The sequence below is a fragment of the Rhinolophus sinicus genome, linkage group LG09 (genome assembly GCF_036562045.2).
Source record: "Rhinolophus sinicus isolate RSC01 linkage group LG09, ASM3656204v1, whole genome shotgun sequence".
Classification (NCBI taxonomy): domain Eukaryota; kingdom Metazoa; phylum Chordata; class Mammalia; order Chiroptera; family Rhinolophidae; genus Rhinolophus; species Rhinolophus sinicus.
The window spans coordinates 6,423,257-6,439,496 of NC_133758.1; the positions used below are offsets into that span (position 1 = coordinate 6,423,257).

Genomic DNA, 16,240 nt, shown 5'->3' on the forward strand with positions numbered 1-16,240 from the left:
GTATATTTTAAACTTTGCAGGTCATTCCTAAAGTCACAAGTATATTACTTAATTCATTAGAAGTTTTACACTATACTTTATTTGATTTTTTTTAGGACTTTTATATTTATGGTATTAAAAGGGAAATTTTATAGTTGTTTTTCTAAATTTTGTTTATGGATAGTAATTAGATTCTTATTAATTGAACTAGTATTCTATAAAACTTATGTCTTCCTAAATACTCCTTGTATTCCTAAAAATTACTCTGTATTGTCCTTTTTTTTTTTGACATAAGTAGTTATTTTAAAATAAGTTCTATTTTATTTTGAAGTGTGACTTTAAGTTTTGAAATCAAACAATTAGGGTCCATTTTGCAGTTTTTCAATTTGTGTCTTAAGGCAAGTTTCTTATCCACAGTCTCAAATCCCTGACCTTTAAAATAGTTGTAATTCCAGTACTTATTTTACAGGCTTGTTGAAAAGATGAGATAATATATAGAGAGCATATTGTGTGGCACTGGATATGTAGTGAGGAGCCAATATATGTTAACGAAACTTGTTTTATTAGAAGGATAATGAGAATTAAAGTCTAGGGTGACTCTTGGTACTGCGATGATGGGTGACGCTTCCCAGTGAAGGTACCATCATGACCAGGAATGCTAATACAACCAAATGAGCACATACACCTACAATGTGGAAGTCACTTAAAAGATAGATTATTCAGCAAAAGTAGAAAGGGCAACAATTGACTTCATCTAAGGTGGTAACTAAAATGTAACAGAATCAAAAGTTAGATGTTTCCAACAAGTGCGGTGCACATGAAGGTTTAATCTTATTGAAATGACATTTTCTCTCTATATTAACAAGTTGAAATGTTGCAAGCCTAGTGAATTGGAGTAGCACATACCTGTCTGCAAGGTGCTCCTTCACCTCGTGGTTCCTAGATGGTATCATGTTTCTGGAAATGCAAGTGTAAGCAACCGACCCTGGCACACTCTGAACAAGCTGAGGTCGTGGCGTTGAACTCCCCTTCTTAGGAAAAATTATCTTCCTCAAGTACTATTAATTGTATTATTCTAACTTAACCATTAAATGTTTTTAAAAGTATTTTCTTCTTTTAAAGAAGGTTCCATGGAGTAGGATAGTTTTACTCTCCTCACTCACAATTTTTACTGTCTTCCTCACAATTTTCTTCTCAGCCTGGGTAGAGGATACATGGCATAGAATAGTTTTACTCTCTTCCTCACAATTTCTAGCAACCATATTCCTCTAGGTAAATATTTCAAAATCTTACAGTAATATCCATAATTTTGAAAATCTCAAGCCTCAAGACAAAAATCTTGCCTCTCCTACAGATTATTTTACTACAGTGCCTATGGCACTACAGTAAAATAAAATCAGTAATTTCAATATTTAATAAAACTATAAGGATAATGAAATCTTCCTTACTATGTACAAAGTCAAACTGCTGCTAAAGATGACCCCCAATTCCAGTTCCCTGATCCCTCGGCCAGTATTATAAAGTTAAATCACTTTAAATATTAGAAACAACTTGATAGAGTTAAGTTGCTGCCATTATTTTCCAGGGAGAAAAAACGTTATTTTTCTTCATACACCCATGGAGTAATACCTCTCTATAAACCCTTCTCATCAATTGTTTCTGTCTATGAAATGAACAATTTATTAAAGTCTATCAAAATTGACACCCAAATATGAATTGATTTCTGAGTTTCTAATATATGGACATTTTTAGTAATACCCACATTTTGGAAGCCACAATTTTTACTCGTATACACCTCATAGATTAATTTTATATAAATAGTCCAAGTTTACTTTCTTAGTATAAAACTTCTCCCTTCTCAAACTTGTGCAGGTCTTTGTAGGCCACACTTTTCTTAGTTTCCTCCTTATATAGGTAAATGTTGAATTAAAAAAAAAAAAAAGCAGATCTTCTACATTCCTCTAGTTCTATTTTTCCTCATTTGTTAATATATTAGGCTTAGCTTTCATTTTAATCATATTTCACTTGAAGTTATTCAAATCAATAGAGTGATGTCAGCTATTAGATGAATGTTACCAAATTATTTATTAGTGTACAATTATAGCCTATATATTACATAAAATATTTCATAAAATTTTAGGCTGAAGATACAGATTGTTTTTTGCTTCTTGTATATAGTCTTAGATATTTTCATTATTTGGGGAGGAGTCAGAATACTCAACATTTATGTCTCATTAAAGATTAATTTTCAGAAATATTACAATCCTATTCTATATGATCAAGGTAAATATTAGAATAAAGTAATGGGCTAATAATGTTTGACTAATATTATTCTAGAACCTCAGATTATTTCACATTTTCATCTTCTTTCCCAAATCTCTTTCCCAAAACAAAACAATACAAAACAAAACACTTATTTGGCATTAGTGTCAGTTCATAAACGTTTAATTCTTAATAATGTTATCTTTTAAATATTTTTCAATTTATACATTTTCAGTTTTTCTACCATTTTGGATTTTAATACACCAGTATGGAATATATAATAAATATTTGGAAAGCTTAATAATAGACTATTAGATATTTAAGTAATAGTCTCGTCTAACTATATGAAAAACATTAGAGTTTGAATAGAATACTGAAAATAAATAAAAGTTATTTTAATATAATCAAAATTGGAGTAATCAAAGTATATAAATTTTGTAATGCATCTTGGTGATGTATACCAAAATTCTTAACATTCATATATTTTTATTTATCATGTATTGAAATGTCTGAAAAAACAATCAGAAACACGTACTAACCCATTTTGTACAAATGTTTTTTATTAATACCATGAAAAAGTCGAGTTGACCTGAATGGTTACTAACAGCATTATATTTAATTTTTGTCCACCACTCTGATAAAACAGTCTGCAGACATTAAAATCTTTATTTAGCTTTTAATAATGCTTTCTGATGTTATTTAACAAAAAATCCTTACAACATTGTAAGTAGTGCATAATATTTCTTCTGTAAGATTATAAAGAGACAAAACAAAACCAAACATGCCCAAATACTGGTGGAGGTATTTAGATGGCTTGATATTTTCTAAATTGGTGGCAAGCTTTTATAAACTTTACAATAAAAAATAAATGAACTTTTAACTTGAAGAGTGGTTTAAGTGCAATGCAAAGTGCCGAAGGTGCAAATAATGATTCAGTCAGTCTCAGAGGGGGCTCAAGGCTTTTGCATTTCACCAAGTTTCTGGGTGACGGTGACGCTGCTGGTCCTTGGAACACACTGAGCAGAAGTCAGCAGCGTTACAAGGCCTGCATGATGGCGCTTCCCTTAGGTTCTCCATCAAGTACTGCTGCTTACCTGTACCAATCTATCCAACTACATTATAGTAGTCACTTTCAGTCTGTATCTCTCACCAGCTATGTAAATGATTCATTTTCTTGAACATCTTTAATGTCCTGACTCACATCTGAGGCCAGACACCATATCTAGTACTGCAACCTGTACCCAAAGAAAGAACACTGATATATATATATATATATATATTTTTTTTTTTTTCCACCAGTTACGTGATTTATATACGAACTGTCTTGGTCTCTCGCTTAAGGGATATTTCTTTTATTCATGTATGTATTTCAAGTGCTTGGAAGAGTGATTGCATGAGAAAGAAAGAAAAGAAGAAAAAAAGGAAAGAAAGAAAGAAAGAAAGAAAGAAAGAAAGAAAGAAAGAAAGAAAGAAAGAAAGAAAGAAAGAAAGAAAGAAAGAAAGAAAGAAAGAGATGCTGCATCAGCTAAGGCAACATGCCCTTCCACTTTTGTTAAAAAATCTTCACCAAAAAAGCAGACATAATTTGTAAAGTTCTATATTATTAGTATCTTAAAACATATATATGCCAGATAAATCCATGTCAGTATTTACTGTGAATACAGAATAATTGCTTTGTCCCTATTGGTATTCTGGTGAGGCCCCAGGGAATCTGGCTAAAATCTATGGAGGTTCCCAAAACTTTGTAATTCAAGAAAAATATATTCAAGACATAACTTATAATCTGATAAAACTGGCAACATGACGAGGTCCCAGCTATAACTTAAGCGTTGGTGATACAGAGACAATGACTTGAACTGAAAAGGAGCTGAGATTTCTGGAAAATATCAATTCCTATCATTGGGGGGGAAAAAAAAAGGAAAATGAAATGAAAAGAAAGGCCGGGTAGATGCGGCAGACGACAGCACATAAATTTCATTTTGATTTGTATTATAAATCCATCGCAATCTAACTGGAAACACTTGATAATCAGTTTTGATACAACTTCCCATTAGCCATTGAACAGAACCAATTCCTGTCACAGAAATTGAAGTGACATGTTGAGCGGTGGGCACTCTGGCAAGTCCTTCTGGCCAGTCTGCTGCAGGGCATCTGCTGCCCGGTGTCTGTCATCTTTCCCGCTTGGAATGTGATTAGGCTAATGAGGAATGATGGCACAGAGTCAGTTGAGGTTCCTGCTCACCCATTTCCTAAACCCGGCTCATGTAACCCAACCCAATGCAGCCTTTAGAAGAAATGAGCGGGCATGACAACTTGCCAACTTCAAATAATTAAGAATAATATTTGTACAGCTATTTACCATTGACACTAAAATATTCTAAACAATTTTGTGAAGGATTATACCGCAACATGCTCTTCACCTGGAAAAAAAAATCAGCAAAGTCAGTGCGAACATTTTCCTAAAACTTCTCGGTGATCTCTGATGGAAAGTGGTAGCCTTTTGAGAAATTTGCCAACTATATAGTTTGCTGTACATGATTTCTATTTAGTTTTCAATGTCAGAATCATTTCAAGTCTTTATAATCTCTTACTACTCCCTATGTGGAAATGATTGGATCATTTAAATTTAGTGGCTCCAAGTAATTATTACATAGATATTCAAAATTAAAATGTGATCTCATTTTGACAGGATATGAAATGTCTTGTAACCCTTGGTGATACGTGTGATTTACCAGAATTATTTGTTTCCTTACTGGCCTTCTTTTTTGTATATATGTCATTGGCTGTCACAAGACTTTCAAGCTTTTGTGAAACTGACTACTAGATTTCTACCAAGTACTTTCCATTTAAAGTAAGTAGCTTTATTGTCTACTGGACAACTGTTAAAATGTTTAAGAAACAGTAAAGAAGCAAGCACTGGATACATGAATTGCTGAAATGAGTTATTGACTTTTGAGGTCTATAAACTCTAATTTTCTAATGAGCTGAGGTAACAATGCAATTGCTGTAGGTATAGGGTTAATACAAGTAATGAGTGTGGCTTAGGTAAATAACTCCATCTGTGAGTTAAATTCTTTAGAACAGAAGGTATAATGTTCGCTTACAATTGAATTGGTTTAATTAGTAATTCTACAAAGAATGACAGAGGTTCAGATTTGAGAGATTCTCTTTTTGATGAAACTATATTTTTGGAAACCTGGAATGAATGGTATGATGACAGTTACATTCCCAATGACTTGAACCAATTATTTCCCAAATTCTTTACTGTCATCTTAGTAACCAAAAACCAGAATAATTTTTCAAGTGGCTATGCTGTAGTGCTAGTGTTTCTTTCCTTTGGGAATACATGTGGGTAACTGTGTGATGAAGCTCAACATTCTTAACCAATGAAAGTATAAAAACAGGAATAAAAGAATTAGAAAAAATTAATTTGGAGAACTGATACTTTCTGATTAAAATGCTTATGTAAAAACTAGAGTAATAAAGACAAGGTTTTACTGGCATAAGGATACATATTTAAATCAATGGAATAAAACTGTCCAGAGTCCAGAAATAAACTATTACATTTATGATCAATGGGATTTTGGTTTGGGTGCCAATACATTGCAATGGGAAAAGAATAACTTTTTTAACAAATAGTCTTGGGACAACTATAATAGATATCCACAAGCAAAAGATTGAAGCTGAACCTCTGCCTTGCTTCATCTATAAAAATCAACCCAAAATGGACCAGAGATCTAAATATAAGAACTAAAAGTATAAAACACTTAGAGGAAAACAACAGAAGTAAATCTTCATGTCACTGAATCAGGCAATATTCTTTATATACAACACTGAAACCACAAGCAACAAAATAAACAAATTGGACTTCATCAAAATTATTTTTTAAAGCTTTATGCTCCAAATAAACCCGTCAATAAATTGAAAAGACTGTCTACATAATGAGAGAAAATATTTTCAAATCATGTATCTCAGATGGGATTTAGAACACACAAAAGACAAAACTTAAAAAAAAAGTCCCAATTAAAAAATGGGAAGAAGATCTGAATATATACTTCTACCAAGAAAATATACAAGTGGCCAATTAGTACATGAAAACATGATTAGCACCATAAGTCATTAGTGAGATTCAAATGAAAACCACAATGAGATACCACTTCATCCCCATGAGGATGGCAATAATCAAAAGATGGACTCTAACAAGTACTGCTGAGAATGTGGGGAAATTGGAACTCTGACATTGCTTGTGAGAATGTAAAATGGTACAGCCACTTTAAAAACAAGTCTGGCATCCTTAGAAATGTAAGCATGGAGTTCCCATATAATCCAGAAATTCCAAGGGAATTAAAAACACTCTACACAAAAGCTTGTATATGAATGTTCATACTGTGTTTCCCTGAAAATGAGACCTAGCTGGACAATCCGCTCTAATGCATCTTTTGGAGCAAAAATTAACATAAGACTGAGATTATATTATATATTATATTTATTATATTATATTATATATTATATTTATTATATTATGTTAATATTATCTTATGTTAATTTTTGCTCCAAAATATGCATTAGAGCTGATTTTCCTGCTAGGTCTTATTTTCTGGGGAACACGGTAGTAGCTTTACAGCCAAAAAGTGGAAGCAACCCAAATACCAACCAACTGAAGAATGAAGAAAAAATGTGGTATATCCATACAATTGTATATTATTTGGCCATAAAAAGAATGAAATATTGATCCATGATACAATATAGAAGAACCTTGAAAACATTATACTAAGTGAAAGAAGGCAGTCACAAATGGCCCTATCTTCAATGATTCTGTTTATTTGAAATGTCCAAAATAGATAACTCCATAGAGACAGAAAGTAGATTAGTGGTTGTCAAGTGCTGGGGGTAAAAGGAGATTGAGGAATGACTGCTAAGAGTGTATAGTTTCTTTTTGGGAATATGAAAATGCTTTTAAAATTAGATTGTAATTGTTGCGCTAGTCTATGATTTTACTACAAACCACTGAATGAAATCAAACACTTTAACTGGGTGAATTTTACAGTTTATGAATTAGATTTCGATAAGGCTTAAAATAAACAGGGCATGCATTTCAGTTACTATAATATTCATATCTTAAGCCAAATTGAAACCAATTCTTTGTAGACACCCTAAAATTAAGTCAATTGAATATATCCGGTGATTCCAAAGTTCTTAGGATGTTCTCTTAAATAATCACATCACTTGAATCAATATTTCTTTGCTTTATGACTATATAATGAACTTTTAAATGTTCTTTAAAATTGGATGATGAATGGACACTGGTGCCTTAGTAAGTCTAAACAGCATCGGCATTGCTTTAAAATGTATTACCCTAGATAATCTTATATGGTTATTGATATTTATATACAAAGCATCCTATTAAACAGTTTATTCCAGCTCAGAGCTGTTTTCCTGCTCAGTAAATTAGACCAGCATCATGAGCAGTGGAAGTGAAGTGCCTGACATCCTACAATGCTGGTGACTTTTAATTTGTGCCCTGAGGGACTAATACTGAGAATTGGTTCAGGGTACCATAGCAACTGCAGAATCGATACAATGATATATCATGTGGCAAATTTGCAGCTGAGAGAACACTTCAGATTGATGGGTCACCTGGGCAGCAATGTTACCGGTGTTTATGGGGTGGCATCTTGATAAGGAACATTAATTGGTGTTAATTTTATCGAAATCAAAGACAGCTATAGAGTATCTCTTTCCATAGCGTAGAATATTCTCATCAGATGTGTGGCAAAAGGGTGATTAAATTGTAACCAGTGTCTCACAGGGTTTTGATATGGACCTTTACTAAAACTGACTTCAAGTTGCATTAACCTGTGTCATGTGCTAAAGCGTGTGTGCAAAGAATAACAATACCTTGGCTGACATCAAAGAAAGACAAAACATCGTCAAATGATATTAATTTTAATGACAACAGCATTTGTGTTTGATCATCACAAGATGTACATATTTCCACTTGCCTCTTAGAGAAACTGCATAGCAGAGAACACCAATAAAGTACCCAGGGAACAAACAATCTTTCCTTCTGTGTTTTACCCAGTTAACACACAACAGATATCTGCTTTCAGAAGGAAGCTTTTTAGGAGCACTGGGCTTAGGTGCCTCTTTGCCTCTGGATATTGGAATGAATTCCAACATCATGAAACTCAGTGGAAGAAATAAAAGTGGCATTTGTGTCCCAAATTTCAATCTGTTTTCACACATCATGAACCATCTGGCTTAATCTCCAACTAGTACTGAATATGGGTCTAAAAATCCAGTTACTCTTCTTCATCATTTTAACCGAAAGAAAAGGAGATGGCAGAAACATCAGTTAGAGAAATGCAAAGATGAAAGGAGATTACAGTTATAAAACTCTCTTAAAGGAATTTAAACATTAAGAAGAGAATTCAATACAAAATGACTCTATTTTATTTATTATAACTTGATATGGAAACTCGTCCTCAACGCTCTGCATTCTAGCAATTCAGCCCAATTATTAAGCCAGTGACTGCCACACCATAGGCCATTTACAGAGGTGACAATCTACTAGTGAGTCAGAGAAATCTGCTTCCACAAAACACAGGAAACGGCAATTTTGTTAAGAGCCACATGACCGGTCATCATCCACAAAAATGAAATTTTTAAAAAACAGTGAATACTCTCAGTTAATTGATTATAACTAAGGCTCAACCGCTCATTAAAACAACAATTAGAATTTCCAAATTAGAAAGAGAACCAATGTTATTTCAAAATAAAATTCATGAAAAGAATAAGTAGAAAAGAAACACACAAAAAATCTTCAAAAAGCTGTTCTATAAATAAGCAGATTACGAAAAGTAATACAATAAATACAAACTATGTGAAGGGAAAGCAAGTGATAATTTATGATTGACTAATAAAGCCAAGGATTAAATACTTAATTCCCCACAGAGAAAAGGGAGGACATTATAATTTAATATATTTTTTTAATATAGAAGTGAACCCCTAAGTTTCTAAAAAGGACTACAATGATGAGAGGGATAATGCATGCCAACAAGAATAAATGTTTCCCTCTACAAGACAAGTGGCTGTCTGGAGTACAATTTCCATAATGACAAAAATATATGCAAATTACTTTTCCTGCACCTTCTCCTTCATGAAGATCCTTGGTTCATAGGCCTTCATGTGGGATTCTTCTCTGGGGTAGACCACCGTGTTTCCCGAAAATAAGACCTAGCTGGACAATCAGTTGTAACGCATCTTTTGGAGCAAAAATTAATATAAGACCTGGTATATTATATTATTTATGTTATGTTGTATTGTATTATATTATATTATATTATATTATATTATATTATATTATATTATATTATATTATATTATAGACTCGGTCTTATAGTAAAATAAGACTGGGTCTTATATTAATTTTTGCTCCAAAAGACGCATTAGAGCTAATGGTCCTGCTAGATCTTATTTTCGGAGAAACACGATATGAGCATAGAACAAAACAAACGAAATCCTTCTTTTATTGAATAAGGTTCAAATAAAAAAGCATATAATAAAAAAAAGTATACTCTTCCATTTAAAGAGAAGATACATACCGACTAGTGTATGAATTTTGCATACATAACCTATAAGCATGGCTTTTGGCCACATTGTTAGTTTCAAAGAAACTGAAGGGATGCCAAAAGTGCAATGTTTCTAACAATGTTTCTAACAATGTTTCTGAAACAGAAATGGGTCCCTCATTATTTGTTGAATTATATTTAATCTTCTGAGTTCCAAACTTCCTGCATTTGTCTACTATAATTTTAGTAGTGATTTTGTACCTGAACTGATGGCCGTATCTTTCCTGATATCTCTCCACCAGGAAACTTTAATGTCCTCTGAATAATTTTGATGACTATTATTTGAAATAATCAGCATTTACAGCAGTAACTGAATTGCTTAATATAAGAGAAAAAAGGAATTAACTGCACATTAAGAGAAGTGTTTAAAATATGGTGAAAATACTTAAATATTTTATTTTACATATTTCCTAGTAAAAATAAGTTTATGATCAACTTAGGTTCTTCTGTATCATCAAGTTAAGCAACTTTGAATAACAGGAAGGGAATAGTAAATGGAAACGTCATGCTTTACAAAATGTACACAGTATTGAAATATAAAGAAAACATTTCTTTCATTAAATAGTAAGTAGATGAAAGCTGGCAGACTTTTAGTTTAATTTAATTCCAACACATCACTTCCAGTCGTAGTGTTAGTGATATTACAAAAGTCAAAGGAGACTTATTAGTGCTGATGGGATAAAGACAGATAACCAATATTTAAAGCGCGTTCCTTAACATAGAAATCCCATTCTCATCCTCAAACTGAGAAGATAGTAAGCATTCTTTCAGTAGAGCAACATTCAGATTCCAACGTTTTAAAATATTTCTCTGCACCTTTCTTTGAACATAATTGTTGCCTACCATCTCAGTCACTGGAACCAACTGTAAACAGTTTTACCTGCCATTTATTTTGTATATCAATACAAAGTCCATATGGTAAAAATGGCAAAAAAAAATCTGAAAATTATTATGAAAGTAATTCTGACCTCACAGCCCTCCAGAAAGATTCTCTGGGACCTTCAGAATTGAACACTTCTGGTTTAAAGAATGTTTTCTTAATAGAGTGCATTCCAAGCTGAATGCGCTCATGATATGACTGGTTTACTTTGCATTTGGCTAGAAGTTTCTAGAAACATACCAAAAAACACATTATCTGACATATATCTCCTTGCATATAAGTTACATTTAATTCGGAAAGTGCATCATCCAACATGGTAGAGAATGAAGGGCTTCTCATTTAGAATGTCACATAACAATATATGCTGTAAGAGCTACCAGCTTGGAATGCTTCTGTTCATTCTTTTAAGACTATCTGTAAATAGTTTTAGAGATTTATTTTGCTAATATTGCACAAGTTCTAGCACATTTAGCCTCCCAATAAGGAAATATTAGGTAAGTGAATAAACGAAAGCAAACAAACATGCCTTAAATGCATATAAATGAGTCAAGTGAAAAATGGAAGGAAAAATTTGTGAATGCTATTGGCCATCCAACAGGGTAATTACTGCTTTCCTTTACAACACACCCATTTTTTCCCTCCACACAGGCCAGCACGTGAACCCATTTCATGCAGAGAGGTCAGGGAAAGACTTTGGACATCTATGTGATGCGATAAAGATCACGCAACTCCTTGGAGTTCCTATTTTTCCTACATTTGGGTAAGTGTAATCTCATTTAACTATTAACATTTTAAAATATTTTATATTAAGATGACCAAGGACGTTATATTTAATAGAAAGGAAATTGTGATTTAGAAAAAAAGAAACTGTACCCATCAAAGAAATGTTGCATTTCTAAGGGTTACTTGTTCACTCTGTTACTCAAGGAATTTTGTGAAAAACTGCCACCATGATAGGTTACCAGTTATTACTTTTATAAGAAAACTCTACTTACCATATACCTAAATTTAGGAATGTAATTATACTCCTTTTGAATATTTTTATGTAAGCTTTTTTTTCCCCCAAAGACTATATTCTAACAGACAATATGCTGCAAAATATTTAATTTTGTATACTTAGTACTTAAAAGGAAATGCAATTTTTGGGGGTACTATGGATACTGAAATTAAATGCTATAACACTAGAGATGTTTAATTGACTACACATTTAAGAGACTTGTAGCATGTGGGCATTTAAGAGACTTTTAATAGACTTTGTGTAAATGTGAAACGCTCTAGAGAATAAACATTGAAGGGACAGCAAAGAGTTCCCACGTACCCCTGCACCCCCCATCCCCACCTCAGCTACACCAAGTATTTTATTAGCATAGAACGAAGGATAATGGTGACATGAGCAAGGCTGGCAGTCATGAGGGTGGAAATAAGTGGTCACACTTGTGATGTATTAGGAATATATGACAAAGAAGGTGAAGCTTAATCTTATATGGAGTGAGGGAGGAAGAGATGAGTCAAAATGTCTCCTGAGCAATGGAATAGCTAGAGGAGCAGGTTTAAAGATATAAATTTGGGAGTTGTCAGCAGAGAGATGGCATCTAGAGCCATGAGGCTTAACGCCATCCCCATTGGGATGAGTCAGCTCGGTACAGGTAAGTGAAAGGATATTGTGGAGACACTCGCACATGTGGAATTGGAGACGTGAGGAGAAATCAACAAAATTGAGATCAAGAAGGTGAAGGTGAAACCCAAGAAATGCTGATTCTTCTAAGAGCCTGGTGAGTAAATTACTTTCAGAATGGAACTTACTGGCTGTGTCAAATTACTATGATATGTTGAAAAAGATGAACACTCAGAATCGACCGCTGGCCTTAAAAGTGTGGAGTACAGTTGTGACTTTGATAATTTTTCTTTTGGTAAAGAGGTGGTGGTCAGAATATCACTGGTGTGATTAGAGAGAGAATGAAGGTTGTGAAGAAGTAAAATTTTGTAATAGCGGCAATGGAATGTGTGCTGAAAGGGAGTTGGTTTATTTTAAACACTTTATATATAAAAATCTTTAAATATACATGTATGTACACACACAGTTTCTCACACTATCCGAATTTAGAGCATTTCCATGAAAACTTTCATAAGCCAAAATGGCGTAAAGCAGAGTAGCCCACTTTCTGAAAGTTCCTGTGTGGGGACTTAGTCCCAGAGAGCAGTTTCCTGGCTCTCGGTCTCATGTGGAAAGGTGCTGGCATCGGTTATTAGATGGCCATCAGCTGTAATCAGATGGCCATTCGCTGTGGTTGGGTTGCCATCAGCTGTTACCAGTTAGCCACTAGCCACTGATATAACTGCTATGGCTACGCTGGCAAGGGGGTTGGTTGGTTGGCAGAGAAGCAGATGGTGGATTGTGGCTAACAAGTGGGGTTAGCAAGTGTGGGTGGAGGACTGCGGATCATGTGGATCCTACTTCCTGTGTCTCGCCCGGCCGCCAGCGAGACTGGGGTGCAGGAAGACCCCTCGTTGGGGTACTGGCAGATGTTTGGATTTGTGTCTCAACCAGCCACCAGCGAGAATATAGTGGTATGACTCCCCTATCTATGGCTCCATTGTTGTTCCTCTTTGGCTTCGCCATATCCTGCGTTCTGGTGCGGGGAGCGGGAGCTGAGGCCCTACATTACATCCTGCTCCACCACTTGGCTTTGAGGAAAGACCTACTTTAGTGGTGTAACAGCTTTTTTTCCCCAGGGAAATTCTCACACGAAAGACCCACATCAGTACCTGTTTTCGCTAACCACAAGAAATCCAAAGAGGATTCTCACTTTTACAAAGAAAGCAAAGCCAAAAGTTAGACAAGAAAAAGCTCACAAAAGATTGTGGTGTAAGCCATTCCATATAAAGGCCTTAAAACTTCTTGGTTTTACTCAGGTCCTATCTCAGCCTACATTTTCTACTCACACACAACTTAAACACGAGTTTTGGCTGAGAAGATGGCTGCATGATGGGTTTGGTTTATTCCTAAGTTCTGACGCAGAGCGGAAGTGCTGGACAGTGGAGGTGGCTGGTGAAGTGAAGAGAGAGCAAGGCCATGATACATGATTGTGGGAAATGGTCGCCTTCAAATTATCCATGAATGTGGAATGAGATTATTAGAATGACTTCAATTAGAAATACAGGAACACTGGGTTGCTGGATTTTTACCGTGCCGTTGTGACTATGGTGGCATCATTTTAGACACATCCAAGACAGCTCTACTGAACGCTGGCATTGTAGGGGCATAGTTGGAGCTGGTCCTTGCTCATCTATTGCAGTTAGGGTGTCAGACAATAAATAATTAAAACAAACACGTAATTACAAATGGCCCTCATGCAACGGAAGGAAAAGAAACAGGGCAAATTGTTTCTAGGAACCCTGTGAATACGACCATCTTGACATTTAGTTACGTTTAAGTACATCTATTTGTGTTTGAATACCCTCTGCTATGATAAAAACCACTTAAGAACACAAATACTTTCTAACATAGAGGTTAGAAAGTACTAAATATTAAATGAACTGGGAGGTTTTGACAGTTTCGTTCATATCCTGGGTCTGTGTTTAATGCCTGTCTCTGGGTGAACTTGCAGCTGGCCTCTTTCTTTGTTATTTCTTTCTAATTTTACCTGAAACACTTACCACATCTTTTTCATAGATAAATGTGAACTTCAGTTCTTAAAATTAGCAGGGTGTAAATTAATGAGATTTTACCAAAATACATTTAGGTCTAGGAAAGGATTTCTGCATCCTTCCAAATAAAGACTTGTTTAAAAATCAGCTAATTTAGATAATTAATGTTCTGTGGGTTTAAGCAAAGTGTCTCTCACATTCATCATTGCTGATGATATCAGACTTTTGCAAAGATTCACCTTTTTGACACCAGAATGCATTACAATGTGAGGCCAGAATTAGCTAAGCTGAACAAATAAGGTGATAATTGCTAAGTGTAAAGCCATACTAGCAATGCATTTAGCAAAACACTGAGTTTCCATGTGAACTTACAGCACCCACGAGTATCTTATTCTTTCTGTTTAAGTGATTTTCCATCTCTTGAAATTCTATCAAAAGTAGAAGGCTTATATTAATTTTGCATATTACAATTCTAACAGGTACCAACTATAATGGGGTTCTCAGTGGCTAGCCATTGTATTTTCTACTGGTAAAATCTGTTATCACAAATGTGTGTTCAGTGGAGACCAAAATTATGGATTTGAAACGTAATGGTGGTAGCCTTTTCTCATTAGACCAGTGCTTCTGACATTTGACTAAGCATTAGAATCATCTGAGAAGCTTTTAAATGATACTCATATACAGGCCCCATCCATACAAATTGACTCGGATTCTGGAGATGAGACTTACATATGAGTATTTTAAAATCTTCCAAAGTGTTTCTATATGCAGCTTGGTTAGAAAATCATTGCTTTAGACGTTAACTGGGAATATATGTTATCTATCTTTATTAATCTTATATCTAGAATTGTACTTAGCACCTAAATCAATAAACACTAGTTTAATGAAGAAATCTATGAATTACTTAAAGCACAAATGTCATCTAAAAGGTAGCGATTCTTCTCCTTGCCATAGACCTTTTATTTTGCAATTACTGTGAGCTAACTCTCATCCTCTGTAGCCTGGTTTGTGAATTATACGCATTACAGGCTAGGCACTACTTTACCCCTGATTTACATTTCTTTTAACACAAAACTATTCACAATTTTGAAAGTCCACGTATTTATAGAAGCTATTACTAAAAAATAGAGAAAAGTCAAGAGTAAGCATAGAAAATGGGTAATACTGTACATATGAAAAGATATATTATATTCATACCCTTTAACCAAAGAATTCCACTGACAAAACTTTTTTTTCCCAATAAGAAAAGTGGTCTCTACATAAAAGTAGTCATAGTGGAGTTATGTTGGGAAAATAAAATCCAAATGACTTTCAATGAGGGAGGATTAATTGATTAAATAAATTTACATCCAAGGAATCAAATAGTACTGCATCACAACATGAAAACTGGTTATATTGACAAAGCAGAGTACATTATTTGCAAATAATGATGGCAATTATGCATAAAAGTACCTAAGTGTTGGAAGTTAATATATTGAAGTAATATAATACCACGGTGCGGTGACAGTTGAATTTTTCCCTTTATTTTTCCTTCTTTATGTGATGTGATATTGTTTCACAAAATTTAAAAGATTCTTTGGCAAAGCTTATCTCATTCTGTCCTTTAGCCTTCCCAAAACTAGTGCTACAGAGCAGAACACCCATTACACATTACTAAGACTAGTAATAGTATATATTATATACCTTACTTCTACAGACATAAACTTGTGAGCTCAGTTTGCATCTGTTCTAACAACTTTGCTTATTGCATTATATTATTTACTAGACATATTTATTAAAGTGGTCAGTTATTTTGGTATTTAAATGTGGGTACATGAGTATATGTAATGGGTCCTGCACC

At 34.1% G+C, this 16,240-nt stretch overlaps 1 protein-coding gene and 1 long non-coding RNA gene across 3 annotated transcripts in view; one reads left to right on the forward strand and one right to left on the reverse strand.

Annotated features, from left to right (window-relative positions):
* The window catches only part of LOC141573127 (uncharacterized), a 339,255-nt gene that overhangs the window by 135,242 nt on the left and 187,773 nt on the right, over positions 1 to 16,240 (forward strand). The window contains exon 2 of the long non-coding RNA XR_012498709.1: positions 11,401 to 11,512. This is a non-coding gene — a long non-coding RNA (uncharacterized LOC141573127). The remainder of the gene's footprint in view (positions 1 to 11,400; positions 11,513 to 16,240) is intronic.
* CCDC102B (coiled-coil domain containing 102B) overlaps positions 1 to 16,240 on the reverse strand; it is a 199,622-nt gene that overhangs the window by 30,858 nt on the left and 152,524 nt on the right. The window lies entirely within an intron of this gene.